The sequence below is a fragment of the Pinus tabuliformis genome, chromosome J, assembly GCF_031772625.1.
Source record: "Pinus tabuliformis cultivar Carrire ecotype Pingquan chromosome J, CPIR1, whole genome shotgun sequence".
Taxonomy (NCBI): domain Eukaryota; kingdom Viridiplantae; phylum Streptophyta; class Pinopsida; order Pinales; family Pinaceae; genus Pinus; species Pinus tabuliformis.
The window spans coordinates 1,491,119,841-1,491,135,072 of record NC_142295.1 but is presented as its reverse complement, the minus strand read 5'-3'; positions in this window follow the sequence as shown (position 1 = coordinate 1,491,135,072).

The following is a 15,232-nucleotide window of genomic DNA, read 5'->3' as shown; positions in this document are numbered from 1 at the left end:
GGTATTACTTGAATCAATCAACATTCATACCTTTTTCTTCTTGATATATCATTTTATATTGAGATTTTGAAGGGTGGTAATTCCCGCCAATGCATTACAAGCTATGGTCATATTCATTTCTTCTTTTTCATCCCCTGAGGTTGATTCCCACTGAATATCTTATTCTTTTGATGTTTCTAGTTCCTTTACTTCCTCGTCTTCACAATTTATGTAAAATAATTTCTTCTCAGCATGCTTATGACCTTTAGTGTATATGTTATCACAACTAACAAAGCCATTTTACTCTTTTTTGGTGTCAACCTTGTAGGTTGTAGGAGGCTAGGAATGACAACACTTCCATATTTATAGTTGTGAGTGGTAGATCTCCTTGTTGCCATAATTTTTCTTTTAACTTTTCTTGCCACCCTGAAATCATTATCCAATGACTTAGGTTCCCAAAGGCAAACCTCATGTTGGATGTTATCCTTTAAAATACCTACGAAGATATCAATCATATGCTCCTCTAGAATATCAATTACCTTGATATTCAATCTTTTGAAGTACTCAATGTGCTCCACAACTGAACCCTTTCGTTTGAGATTTATCAATTACTAAAGAAGATATTTCTCTTTGTATCATTACAAGGAAAATACCTTCTAGTGAAGGTTTTTAGTATTGTAAAATTGGAAATATTTTGTCAAAAAAATATCCGCCAAAACATATGTTTGTGGTAAAAAATGTTTTAGCAGAGGTTATAACGGAACTTCATCATAATTGAAAAAAACTGGGTGAATGAAGGTTTTAGCGGATGTTTTTTTGTGGTGCGCTTCATGGAACAAGTAGCATTGGTGCGCTACATATATAAATGCACCAGGCTACATACATAACTAAAAGCACCCAGGCGTTCAATGCAAAGAATACCAATGCATAATACATATCACACTGATGGTAATAGATTAAAAAATATCTGGCAGGGTCTTGTAAGGAACAACACCAGCTGGTGCAATGCACACTGGATGAACTCTCTAGCAGTTGCAACCCTGTGCTCTACTCATTGAGTACGCATCTAAAATCCTAATTGAAACAAAAATAACTTAACGCAAACCCAAAATTCCATCCTCGAACAAGGGAATTAACCTTTGTTTATTAACATTCAACGAATTTTACCATGTCAGGAAGGAACAATTAAACATCAACGTTATTACAGTCATGAACGCATGGAGGCTTCAACGAACTATCCTTGCAGTCCAATAGCTCTCCCCCTTTTCTATTACAAGCTGCCCTCTTTTTCCCTTCCTTTGATTCAACTGCTCTTGGTCAGTAACATGCTCTTTCTAGACTGGGTGGCCAAAACTATCCCCGAATGATCACAACCTCTTCACCTCCTCCTCACTGCCTTGGAATTTTGGCTTCAACAATGAATGTTCATTCTTTCACCTGAGTGTGATTATGACATGACGTAATCACATAAAAACAATAAGATGTCATTGGTTGCAGTGGTAGTGTTGAAGTGGCATTCCAACATGCATCACAACAAGTGTTTCATCCCACTACAAGAAGAATTACACGTGACAGAGAAAATGGAGTTTCAACCCTCCTTATTGGACTCTAACTATGATTGCATAAATTCATTTTTTTTAAAGGTTGCCCAAACCAAGAGATTCCCATGCATCAGACACCCCTGGTAAGCGAAACATGAGCCCCGACTCATGTGTTGGCCTCTACTGAAGGGGAAGAGTTCTAAAAACAAGGTAACTGAACTACAGTGACCCACATTGCATCTTCTTCTCCTCAATTCCTCCATTTAATTAAATACTCAAGGTACTCTTTCCAACGAGTCTTCTTGCAAATTCTTGTAGTGAGAATTTCTTCAATCTATTCTTCTGGCCTAATTGGCAAGTGTTGCTCCCATTCACTAATTGTAACTTCATCTGTTCCTCGCTTTCCCTCATGAAACTCATAAAGGTATACTACATTGAATGTATATGAGATATAAAACTTCTTTGGAAGCTCTAAGAAATAAGCATTTTCTGAAATATTCTTTAGGATGTGGTAGGGACCAATATTTTTATACTTCAACTTGTTATATGAACCTCTCAGAAACCTTTCCTTCCTCAAGTGCTCCATAACCATCTCACCCTCTTGGAATACTTTCCTCCTCCTTCGTTGATCTTCTCTCTGTTTATAGTTTTCATTGTTGAGTTGCAACTTCTTCTTTACTTTCTCTTGTGACTCATGTAGTCCATCCACAGATTCAATTTCATTTGCACTCTTTTAATTTTCCAACTCTGGAAATGGCACCAAATCAACCACCCCCTTCAACAACCTTCCATATACAACTTGGAATGGACTCTTCCCCATGGACTGGTTCACTAAATCATTATAAGCAAATTCAACTTGAGCCAATGTTAAATCCCACTGACTATGATTCTCTCCACTCAAGCTCCTCAACAAATTCCCTAAGCTCCTATTCACCACTTTTGTTTTTCTGTCCATCTGTGAATGACATGCCAAATTACAAAGAAAATTTGAGCCTAACTTTCTACAAAGTGTCCTCCAAAAATTCCCCAGAAATATCATGTCCCGATATGAGGTAATACTCTGTAGAAAACCATGCAATCTAACAACATCCTTGAAGAATAATGAAGCCACCTCACTAGCATCTCTAGTCTTCTTACACACTATGAAGTGTGCCATAATAAAAAATAGGTCCACAACTACCATCAATGAATCATGTTTCACTGTGTCATAGGCAGTACTAAAACAAAATCCATGCTTATGTCTTCCCATGGTATTTCCGAGACTTTTAATGGAGTATAAAGTCTGGTGTTTTGACTCTTACCTTTGGCTAGTTGACAAATTCTGCAATTTTCAACAAACTTCCTCACATCCTTACCAATGTTGGGCCAAAAGTATCTTTCCTTCACCAATGCCATGGTCTTATCAAAACCAAAATGACCTCCTAGACCACCACTATGCAACTCTTTAATAAGGTTCAGCCTAATGGAACTCCGTGGAATACACAACTGCTGATTTTTAAACAAAAATTCTTCTTCGATATGGTAATCCAAATATGGTGTTCTATTTGTTGGTATTATGATAAAAGTATTGTTCTTGATGGCAACTCACTCACAGGTCAATTCAATTTTGGTAAAAGGAAACTCACAATACAATAGGTATATTTAGAGATAACAGGGCAGTGGTACAAAAGAACAGGAAGATGGAACTAAGGTCTACTGATCAGAATAAAGAAGGTAAAGGAAAAGGCTGATGAAAAGTAGTTTAAGAAGTATACGTAGGTCCACTTAGTCAAAACAACGTATACACGCTGGTCCACAGAACAAAAAGAGTGCATACGTCTACACGCACTCCCATAGGAGGAAAAGAATGTACATGCTGGAAAACCAAGGTTTTGGTTTGAGGTATTTGGTCCGAGGTATTGACCCTAGGTATTTGGTCAAACGTATTGGTCCTAAGTGGTTTTGGTCCAAGGTATTGACAAAGGGCCTAAAGTTATATAAGGAGGAGAAGATCATAAGGCAATGTGTGGAAGTGAATGGGTTTCTAAGGAATACTTCTATCTAAAGTATATTTTATGTTGCAAGGGCTATGTTGGTGATTTGATCTGAAATATTTATGTGCACCTTGAATTCAATGTTGGATGAGGATCATGAGACCTAAAATTACTTATCATTGAATGATATGATATCAGTTGGGCTAGATCTGATTATGTACACATGTTTTATTCTTTAAATATCATGATCTGGGTTTGTCTGAAGTCCAGAATCACAACAAAGTTATGAGCCAATATTTGCATATCTGTACGCTGGTTTGTCTCTGAAAAAGCGCGTGTACACGCAGGTTCTACTCTTCCAAGTAGCATATACAAAAGAAAATACTTTTTCTTCAAATGTGATTGATTTATCTAATCAGTTCTGTTGTTTTACTGTTGTCTGTCAATGAAGTCTTCTTAGATCTGAATGTAAAATTGAATGCATAAGGAGTTTGATACCTGATTGATTGATTGAATAAGTGAGAAGGGTGATCTTTGCTACTACCTGTGTAAAGCTCTGTAAATAGACATTAGATGGTCAACATACTGCTGGTTGGTACAGACTTGATTCAGAAATTTTATGTTTCAGTAGTTTTGAAGGTATACGTAGGTTTGATTACAGGAAGTAGCGTATACATGCAGGTTGGGTTCATTCAAGTAGTGTATACATTCTCATGCATCATTTTTGAGGTTGAAGCTAGTTCGGAATGATGATGCAAGTTTTTGGGTTCAGTACAATGTTTTGGTGATAGTGATCTGATTATTCAGATTAACTGATTGTTGGTTGATGTAGTTTAAGTTTTAAAGTTTTTGATGGGTCCAGTATGAAAATTTGATGAAACGAGGCCTTCATGTGTATTGTTCTGTACCAGGAGCATCCAGTCTGAAAATTTATGAAATGTGGTCCCTGGAGGAAGAGAGAAGGTCGTAGCCTTCTGTAGGCTGGCGCCTATGTACTAGTAATCACATTGGCTAGTACAAGAGCTAGGGGGTTGCAGCTCCCTTCCAGTAGAAGCTGGAAAACGAGAGAAGGTTGTAGACTTCTGCAGGTGGGTGCCTACGTACTGGTATGAGTTTGCACCAGTACAAGATTGTAAACATATTTTATTATTGTTAAAAGAAGATAGAGACAAAAACATCAAGTGGTTTTCACCCACATTGGGTTTCCACCTTAAATCTTGGTGTTCATGTGTGTTTCTTATGTGTGATGGTTTATTATGTTTTTACTGGTCTGTTTAATAAATTACTGATGCACTGGTTAAAGATCAACACATGATAAATTGTCTAAATGACAAGTTTTCTGGGTGTACGTTGGTTTCTCTAATCATAGCTGCGTGTACACACTAGTTCACTCTACAGAAGTAGCGTATATAAATCTGTTTGAGAAAATAAAAATTATTGATTAGATAATACTAATTCACCCCCCTCTTAGTATTATTTCCAACAATTGGTATCAGAGCAGGTCCTTCTGAAGAAGCTTGATTGCTTGAAGGAAGATCTTTCAAGATGAATAATCACGAAGGCATGGGATCCATCATACCACCAATCTTCAATGGGAGCAAATTAATATATTGAAAAATAGGAACTAGAGCTTATCTAGAATCACTTGGAGCAGATGTTTGGGAAATTGTAGGAGGAGTATATCAATTTCCAACAACAATTCCTACAGACTCTGCAGGTAAGAAGTTATACGAAACCAATGCCAAAGCTGTCAATACATTATTGGGAAGTCTGTCAGAATCAGAATTTGTCAAAGTCATGCAACTCAAGACAGCCAAAGAAATATGGGACAAAATCATTCAAAGCTACAAAGGAGACTCTCAGGTAAAACGTGCTAAGCTTCAAACTCTCAGAATTCAGTATGAAACTCTTAAGATGCATAGTGATGAGAGTGTTGCTAGTTACTTCTTACATATAGATGAGATTGTTAATTGTATGAAGAATCTGGGTGAAGAGATAAAGGAAGTTACATTAGTGGAGAAAATTTTGAGATCTTTGTCTTCTAAATTTGAGTCAAAAGTGTCTGCCATAGAAGAAAAACAAGATCTTCAAACTATTACAGTGACTCAACTCCATGGAATCCTAACTGCCTTTGAAATGAGAAAAGGAGGTCCATCAGATATGAGAGAAGCCGCATTTAAAGCATCAACAAAGGGAAAAGAAAAGGAAGAGCACCATGAATCAGGACACATTTAAGAAGAAGAAGATGAGGTAAATTTTGTCAAGAAGCTTCAACGGGGTTCCGGAAGATTCAGAGGTAAGCTACCTTTCAAATGATTTGCTTGTGGTAGAGTTGGTCACTATGTTGCCAAATGTCCTCATAAAGATAAATATGAAAAAGGGAAGGAATATGCAAAAGGCAATAGAAAACAGGTTGTGAATAGAAGGAGTTACTATATGCATGAAGATAGTGATGGTTTATCTAATAGTGATGAAGATGAAACTGAACAATATTATAGACTTCTCATGGGCTATGACAATGATGATTTTTTGGATGCATTAGAAGAGGAAGATTTTCTTGAAGAAATCACTAAACTCAAAGTCTGTTTAGAAGAAAAGAATATGATCATAGATACTTTGGTACACCAACTTGCTGAAAGAGAAAAACACAATGAAAATCTAGAATGTGAAATTGTGGGTCTAAGAAAAGATCTTGAGAAGACAAAATCTCTCAATCTTAGATTTACTAAAAGATCATAAACTTTAAATGAAATTATCAAAGTTCAATGTTCTCCTATGATAAAGACAGGTCTTGGATATACTAAAGAATCATCTCAATCACAAAAGCCGTCAACCTCCACCAGAAGCTATCTTGATGTAGCAAAGACGAGTGAACAATATGTCAATCGTTAGCAAATGCCTAAAACTACTCATCGGGTAAATCATACTCAATTTACTCCAAGGATGAATATCAGTAGAAGCCACAACCAACAAGTAAACAATGTCAAAATATCATATGATCGCAGAAACTTCTTTAATGGGCAATGTTTTTCATGTCATAACTTTGGACAAAAGGCTGCTTAATGTGTTGCTTACAAAACCATCATGACTAGAGAAGCACAAAATCAAAGAAATGCAACATGAATCAAGAAAAGTTCCTATAATAACTTTTGTCCTCTTGAAAATGAAATAGAATGTTTGATTTGTAACAACTTTGGTCATGAAGAATTTGAATACAGGAGCAACTTTCGGCCAACATTTCAAAAGGAGCAAATGCCATTAAATCCCAAGATACGGAGAAGGAAGGAATCTCAATTAGAAAGATGTGGTATAGATTTGTATGCAAAAGGACAAGAAAATCAGTGGTACATCAATAGTGTATGCTCCAAACACATGACAGGTGATAAAGAGAAACTTCATTCATATAATGCTTTAGAAAAGGAAAAGAATGTCTCATTTGGAAATGACACTCCAGTTGTCATTAAAGGTAAAGGTTCTGTTTTCTTGAAAGAAAAGGTTAAAGTTGGAAATGTCATGTATGTATATGGTTTAAAACATAACCTGTTGAGTGTCAGTAAAATGTGTGATCAAGGAAATGAAGTGTTGTTTCGATCAAATTGATGTGTCGTTCACAAATTTGATAGAGGAAAGACCGTGATCAAAGGTACAAGAACTCTAAACAACTTATACATACTCAAAGGAGGACAACAACAATGCTATCTAAGCAAAACATATGAAAATTGGTTGTGGCATAGAAGATTGGGACATCTAAGCTTTTCTCAAATAAGAAAAGCATGCAGGCTCAAGGCAGTTCATGATCTTCCAAATATTAGCATCCCAGAAAATACCATATGAAAACCATGTCAAATCGGTAAGAAAACCATAGTTCACTTCATTGAAAAGGAAGGGTCAACAAGTAAGCCTCTTGAACTCATCCATATTGATTTATGTGGACCAACAAGGAAAAATTCACCTTGTGGAGAAGAATATTTTATTTTGTTTATTGATGATTTTTCTAGGATGTGTTGGATAGGTATTCTAAAACATAAAGATGAAGCATTTGAAAATAATAAAGCCTTCAAAGCTTTAGTTGAAAATGAATCAGATTGAAAAATAAAATGTCTCAAATCTGATCGAGAGGGGGAATTCATATCAGTTGAATTATTTGACTTTTGTGAACATCATGGAATAAAAAGGCAATTCTCCACCGCAAGAACTCCTCAGAAAAATGGCGTGGTATAAAGAATGAATATAACAATTCAACAAATGGCTCGAGCTATGCTAGATGAATATGGAACTCCTGCAACCTTCTAGGGTGAAGCTGCATTTGTTGCTGTGACTATTCTCAACAAAGTGAATGTTCGGATAAATAGCAATCAAACTCCACATGAAATTTGGTATGGTAAGGCTCCTACTATAAAACACTTTAGAGTTTTTGGAAGCAAATGTTTTATCAAAAGGACTGATGAAAAACTTGGTAAGTTTGAACCTAGAGCAAACGAAGGTATTCTTCTTGGTTATTCTTCCAGAAGTAAAGGATACAAATGTTATAATAGAAGACTTCAAAAAGTTATTGAAATCATTGATGTTGTAGTTGATGAAGCATGCAGAAATCTGGAACAAATGAAATCAACAGAGAAATATGACAGTGAGGAAGTTGGGGAATGCTTTCCCGCATCAAATCAAAATGATATAGAAGAAGAAACCAGTGAAGCACCAGAAGAAGAAGATACAATAGATAGGGAAAAGACTCCATCTAGGTATGTTCAGAAGAATCATTCAGAATCTCAAATTCTAGGAGAAAAGGGGGCTGGTGTATAGACAAGAATAACTCTTACAGGGTCCTCAAGCTATCTAGCATTACTATCCTCCACCGAACCTCAAAATTTAAATGAAGCCTGCAAAGATGAATGTTGGGTCAAGGCCATGGATGAAGAACTTGACCAAGTTGACACTTGGGAATTAGTTCCTAGACCTCATGATAAAAATATTATAGGAACAAAATGGATATTTAAGAACAAGTTGAATGAAAATGGAGAAGTTATTAGAAACAAGGCCATACTTGTTTGTAAAGGGTATGCTCAACATGAAGGTATAGATGTTGAAGAAAATTTTGTACCTGTCACCAGACTTGAAGCCATGAGAATGTTTCTTGCTCTTTCTAGTTTTCGAAAATTCAAAGTATATAAAATGGATGTAAAATCAACCTTCCTTAATAAATATTTAGAAGAAGAAGTTTATATTGAACAACCAGAAGGATTCATTCTTGGAAATGATGCAAAACTCATATGCAAGCTCAAAAAGGCTCTCTACGGTCTGAAACAAGCTCCAAGGGCTTGGTATTACTACCTTGACAAATATCTACAACAACAAGGTTTTACAAAAGGTTCTGCAGATAGCAATTTATACACAAAGATTGAAAATGATAAATTGCTAATTATTGTTGTTTATGTTGATGATATCATTTTTGGTAGCAATGAAGAATCCATGAGTCAGAATTTTGCTTCAGTAATGCAGCAAGAATTTGAAATGTCCTTACTTGGTGAACTTACTTATTTTCTTGGTCTACAAGTTCAGCAAACAAAAGATGGTATCTTTCTTTCACAAACCAAATATCTTAATTAGATCTTGAAGAAGTTCAGAATGGAATATTTTAAACCAGTATGTACTCCAATGGTAACAGGATGCAGTCTCAGCTCTAACGATGAATCGCCAACAGTAAACCAACCAACTTACAGATCTATGACTGGAAGTCTGCTTTATCTAACAGGTACCAGATCTGACATCATGCATGCAGTAGGAATTTTTGGAAGGTTCCAAGCAAATCCAAAGGAATCACATCTCCAGGCAGTCAAAAGAATATTCAAATATCTTCAAGGAACTCAGGACTTTGGACTATGGTATCCTAAAGATACAGACTTTACTCTTCATGCATATACAGATGCAGATTGGGTAGGAAGTGTTGATGATCGAAAGAGCACTAGTGGAGGTGCATTCTATATGGGTTCTCGGTTAGTGTCTTGGTTCAGCAAGAAACAAAGTTTGATTGCTTTATCTACAGTTGAAGCAGAATATGTGGTTGTTGCATCTTGCTACACACAACTACTTTGGATGATGCAAACTTTGCAAGACATTCAGATCACATGCCCTCCACCCATCTCCATTCTATGTGATAATACAAGTGCCATCAGTATTTCAAAAAATCCAGTCATGCACTCCAAGACCAAGCACATACCCATTAAGTGTCATTTTCTATGTGAACAAGTGCTTGAACAAAAGGTTAAATTGGAGTATGTTCCCTCCAAAGAATAGGTTGCTAATATATTCACTAAACTGCTTCCCAGAGAAACATTTGAATATCTCAGACAAAAGATGGGAGTAGTTGCTGCATCATCCTGCTGTTAAATCCATTTTTCAGAGGAAGGTTATTATACACAGGTTTCATGAAGTATGGTCGCGTATACATGCGGGTTTCTGTGGCTGAAGGAGCGTACATGTTATTTTTTTCTCTAACGAAAAAATAGTGGGGTAGACTCTGATATGAGTGCTCTATCTGATATTGATGATTACATTATGATGATATGCTTTGTTCATTGATTTTTATCTGACTGAAAAAGATGCCTTGATGAATGACTTGTTGAAAATGCACAGGTAGCACAGGTTCAGGGGGAGCATTAGCCTTCACACACATTCAACATTGTTAGCATCATGGTTGTAGAGTTCAGATATGGCTTTAGATACTTATATCATTTGTTACATAAGTCATGTAAATATCTAGGGTGTGACACGACTTCTTCTGTCATGATCTATGTTTCAATCTGTCCTATTGGACATATGATGTAATTTTTTTGCATGGGATGGATGATGTAATAATTGTTGTATTTTTGTCATTTATAAATAATTGGTACATCCCCACTTGATTGGGTGGATGAGTTAAATGTGATATATCCCCACTTGGTTGGGTGATTGATGTATGTATGAGTCATTGGTCATAAGGAGGTCATACTCACTTAGTTGAGTTATAGAGTCATGTTATTCCTTTGAATCATATCTCTGCAGACTCGGCATGTACTAAGGGGGAGCATGGACAACATAATGTATATCAAAGGAGAAAAGTTGCTTGGTCTGCCCTTTGCCCTTGATGTCAAAAGGGGAGAGTATTTTGGTGTTGCATGTTATCTCTAACAATTTCTACAACTTGTAGTAATCAACACCTTCATGGTTGCCATCAAGTCCAAAGGGGGAGATTGTTGGTATTATGATACAAGTATTGTTCTTGATGGCAACTCACTCACAGGTCAATTCAGTTTTGGTAAAATGAAACTCATAGTACAACAGGTATATTCAGAGGTAATAGGGCAGTGGTACAAAAGAATAGGAAGATGGAACTAAGGTCTACTGATCAGAATAAAGAAGGTAAAGGAAAAGGCTAATGAAAAGCAGTTTAAGAAGTATACGTAGGTCCACTTAGTCAAAACAATGTATACACGCTGGTCCACAGAACAAAAAGAGCGTATACATATACACGCACTCCCACAGGAGGAAAAGAGCATACATGTTGGAAAACCAAGGTTTTGGTCTGAGGTATTTGGTCCAAGGTATTTTGGGTCCAAGGTATTTGGTTTGAGGTATTTGGTCCGAGGTATTGACCCTAGGTATTTGGTCCAAGGTATTGACAAAGCGCCTAAAGCTATATAAGGAGGAGAAGATCATAAGGCCATGTGTGGAAGTGAATGGGCTTCTAAGGAATGATTCAATCTGAAGTATATGTTATGTTGCAGGGGCTATGTTGGTGATTTGATCTGAAATATTGATGTGCACCTTGAATTCAATGTTGGATCAAGATCATGAGACCTGAAATGACTTATCATTGAATGATTTGATATCGGTTGGGCTAGATCTGATTATGTACACCTATTTTATTCTTTAAATATCATGATCTGGGTTTGTCTGAAGTCCGAAATCGCAGCAAAGTTATGAGCCAATATTTGCAGATCTATACGCTGGTTCGTCTCGGCAAAAGAATGTGTACACGCAGGTTCTACTCTTCCAAGTAGCGTATACAAAAGAAAAGCCTTTTTCTTCATATTTGACTAATCTATCTGATCAGTTTTCTTGTTTTATTGTTGTCTGTCAATGAAGTCTTCTTAGATCTGAATGTAAAACTGAATGCATAAGGAGTTTGGTACCTGATTGATTGATTGAATAAGTGAGAAGGGTGATCTCTACTACTACCTGTGTGAAGCTCTGTAAATAGACAATAGATGGTCAGCATATTGCTGGTTGGTATAGACTTGATTCAAAAATTTTATGTTTCAGTAGCTTTGAAGGTATACGTAGGTTTGATTACAAGAAGTAGCGTATACACGCAGGTTGGGTTCAGTCAAGTAGTGTATACATTCTAATGCATTCTTTGTGAGGTTGAAGCTGGTTTTGAATGATGATGCAGGTTTTTGGGTGTTCAGTATAGTGTTCTGGTGACAATGATCTGATTGTTCAGATTAACTGATTGTTGGTTGATGCAGTTTAAGTTTCAAAGTTCCTAATGGGTCCAGTATGAAAATTTGATGAAACGAGGCCTTCATGTGCATTGCTGTGTATCAGGAGCATCCAGTTTGAAAATTTATGAAACGTGGTCCCTGGAGGAAGAGAGAAGATCGTAGCCTTCTGTAGGCTGGCACCTACGTACTAGTAATCACATTGGCTAGTACAAGAGATAGGGGGTTGCAGCTCCCTTCCAGTAGAAGATGGAAAACAAGAGAAGGTTGTAGCCTTCTACAAATGGGTGCCTGCTTACGGGTATGAGTCTGCACCAGTACAAGATTGTAAACAAATTTTCTTATTATTAAAAGAAGATAGAGACAACAGTAGCAGGTGATTTTTACCCACATTGGGTTTCCACCTTAAATCTTGGTGTTCATGTGTGTTGCTTATGTGTGATGGTTTATTTTGTTTTTACTGCTCTGTTTAATAAATTACTGATGCACTGGTTAAAGATCAACACATGATAAATTGTCTAAATCACAAGTTTTCTGGGTGTACGTTGGTTTCTCTAATCATAGTTGCATGTACACGCTAGTTCACTTTACAGAAGTAGCGTATATAAATCTGTTTGAGAAAAGAAAAATTATTGATCAGATAATACTGATTCACCCCCCTCTCAGTATTATTTCCAACACTATCTCCACTCCAGGGCTCTTTACATGCCTTCCATGCCTCTGATAATTCTGCATCTCTTTCATACAAATCTTTCATGCAATTCAAAGCCCCTACTTCAATAGACATAGTATTCAATAATTTTATTCGCCAACTCAATGTGTTAGCTACTTGTTAACGAGATGGAATGTACCACCAACAACTAGGGGGTCTCCCTGGTGTGAAGTCCCAATTAGACCTCACACTGTTTGGGATAGGATCCCCATCCGATATGTGGGCCTGAATGCCACCATGAATGTTTCCACACTTGGATGTCAAATGAGAAGGTGTCAGAGTGGGGACAAGGATGAAATGCCCAGACAATGAAACAAAATTAACCCAATATTGACAAACTATAGAAAGAGGTACAAGAAAGTCTCAACAACAATAAGGAGTATGCCATGGGTGGGATCATTGAGCCAAAACTCAATCAAGCATACATGAAAAAGAACATGTTAGAGGTTAAGTTCACAATAGATCACCGACAGGGCAAGATATAAGTAAAAATAAATTCGAAAGAAAAACATATATGAAAAAACTATGAACCAGTCCATAACATATTGCGTATATGAATGCAGACAAACAAATGTAGTGAAAATTTAGACAACCAATACAACCACCATGATTAAGCATAGGAATAAATGCCAAACATGAAGAACATCTTATTAATGTTGCTGCAAATTCAAGTACATATCTTGCAATCGGTTAAGGCCCAACAGTGGAACATGGGCTACTCATATCATTGCCCACTGCAATACCCTAGCCTCACTACAACTCACTCTACTAGCTGCCAAGAGCTAAGTGCTCATTGTAGTTCTCAAGCACAAATCAACTATCTAATGCTAGCCTCAACTCAAGTGCTAAAAAAAGTCTTGTACAATGAGGCATGAGGGCACATTTATAGAGATAAGGTGACTATTCACCTATCGTGACCCTTGTACTCCCCTCACGACTCTTAAACTTCCTCGTTGCTCTCTCATGCTTATTACTTAGTACATGCTGAATTGATCTCAACATAACTGCTAACACCATGATGAGAACATTTGCATACTAATAGAAGAGAAAATGTGAGTATAAAAGATAAGTTTTGAGAAACCCTAGTGTTGGTCCTTGTTACCAACATTGTTGTGAAACCCTGGAGACTTGCATGAACAATTGAACTTCTTGCTATTGTGCCTCACTTGCATCCAATCATCTTCTGTTGTTGTGTTCCTAAACTTGCCACCAGATTTTAGGAGCCTCAATGGATCCAATTTCGACCTCATTAAAACCCTATTTATGTAGCTTATGCAAAAAAACCATAGCTCCCTTCATCTAGGTCAACATTCTTTCTTTTTCTTGTTAACTGCAATAAAACAAAATGCATTAGGCATATACATATTGGTAGTAAAAGAATAATATCAGAAATATTAAACCATTGACTGAGAGTGAAACACCAATTTGGACCCCTGTTAAGTCCCTTTCTACGCCACAATGCTATCAATGAATCTGATTTTTGCGAGATGTCTTTGGGCTCCAAAATGTTGGCATCAATTCCTGAAAGAACTATCCATATCCTTTTGCTTGAATCAATCTCATCTAATGGTTTTTAAGGTGAAGAATCTTAATATTTGTTATCTTTTGTGGAGGGATCGACAAGTATCATGAAATGGATGAATCCCACTATGGGAGATTTATTGAAGTTGACTAAGATATTGCATAGTGCATGTGACAAACATTATGTATTTCTACATAATTCTAATGGGTTTCCCCCACAACCTTTTGTTTTAAAAATAAATCTTCCATTGAAACTTAAGAACATTTCTTTAGTGGACTTCTAATCAAATTGATTATTAATGTAGCTTCCTAAAGTACCAAGACCATTCAACAATCTATTTCCTCCCAGTTCCCGTTCAAGTTTGAAATTGGGATCTTGAATTGTAAGATTTTGAAGTATAGAAGGTATATTGGGTCTCACATTTAATGACACAGAATTATTGGTCGTGCCTATATTGTTGGATCTAATATATTTTACTGAGATGGGCATTGAGCCAATTTCCCCTATGTTGTTGAAGTCAACATTTACATTGTTTGTCAAACAATTTCCATCTAAGCCATTTGAACCTTTAATATTTTCAGACATATTACTAGTTGGGACCAATCCATTTAAATTCTTCATATATCTCCCTATGCCACTATAAACACATAAAGAGCCTCCATTATTAGTCCCCCCCTCCCCCACTTGGATGGAAAGGTATTCCTTCATTGAGTTGAGATGACATCGTCATCTCTTGTATAATGTGTTGAACAAAATTTTTTGAATTTGTAAAAGAAGGTGTAGAGTGGGGTTGTGACTACTGGACGAGTTTGAGGAACCAACATAAGGAACTTGAATGGCGCTTCCAAAAGAAGTTGTGACACCACTTAAGAGACTACTCTTCCTGAAGTTCATTCTTCAGTGTGGTCTCATCATTGGTTCCACTAAACACATTATGTCTCCTTCCAATGTTAGTGTACATGTAAAATTCATGCATGCCCACTCTTTTGTGTCATTCGTGGTCCACATAGTATGGCATTGTCAATTTG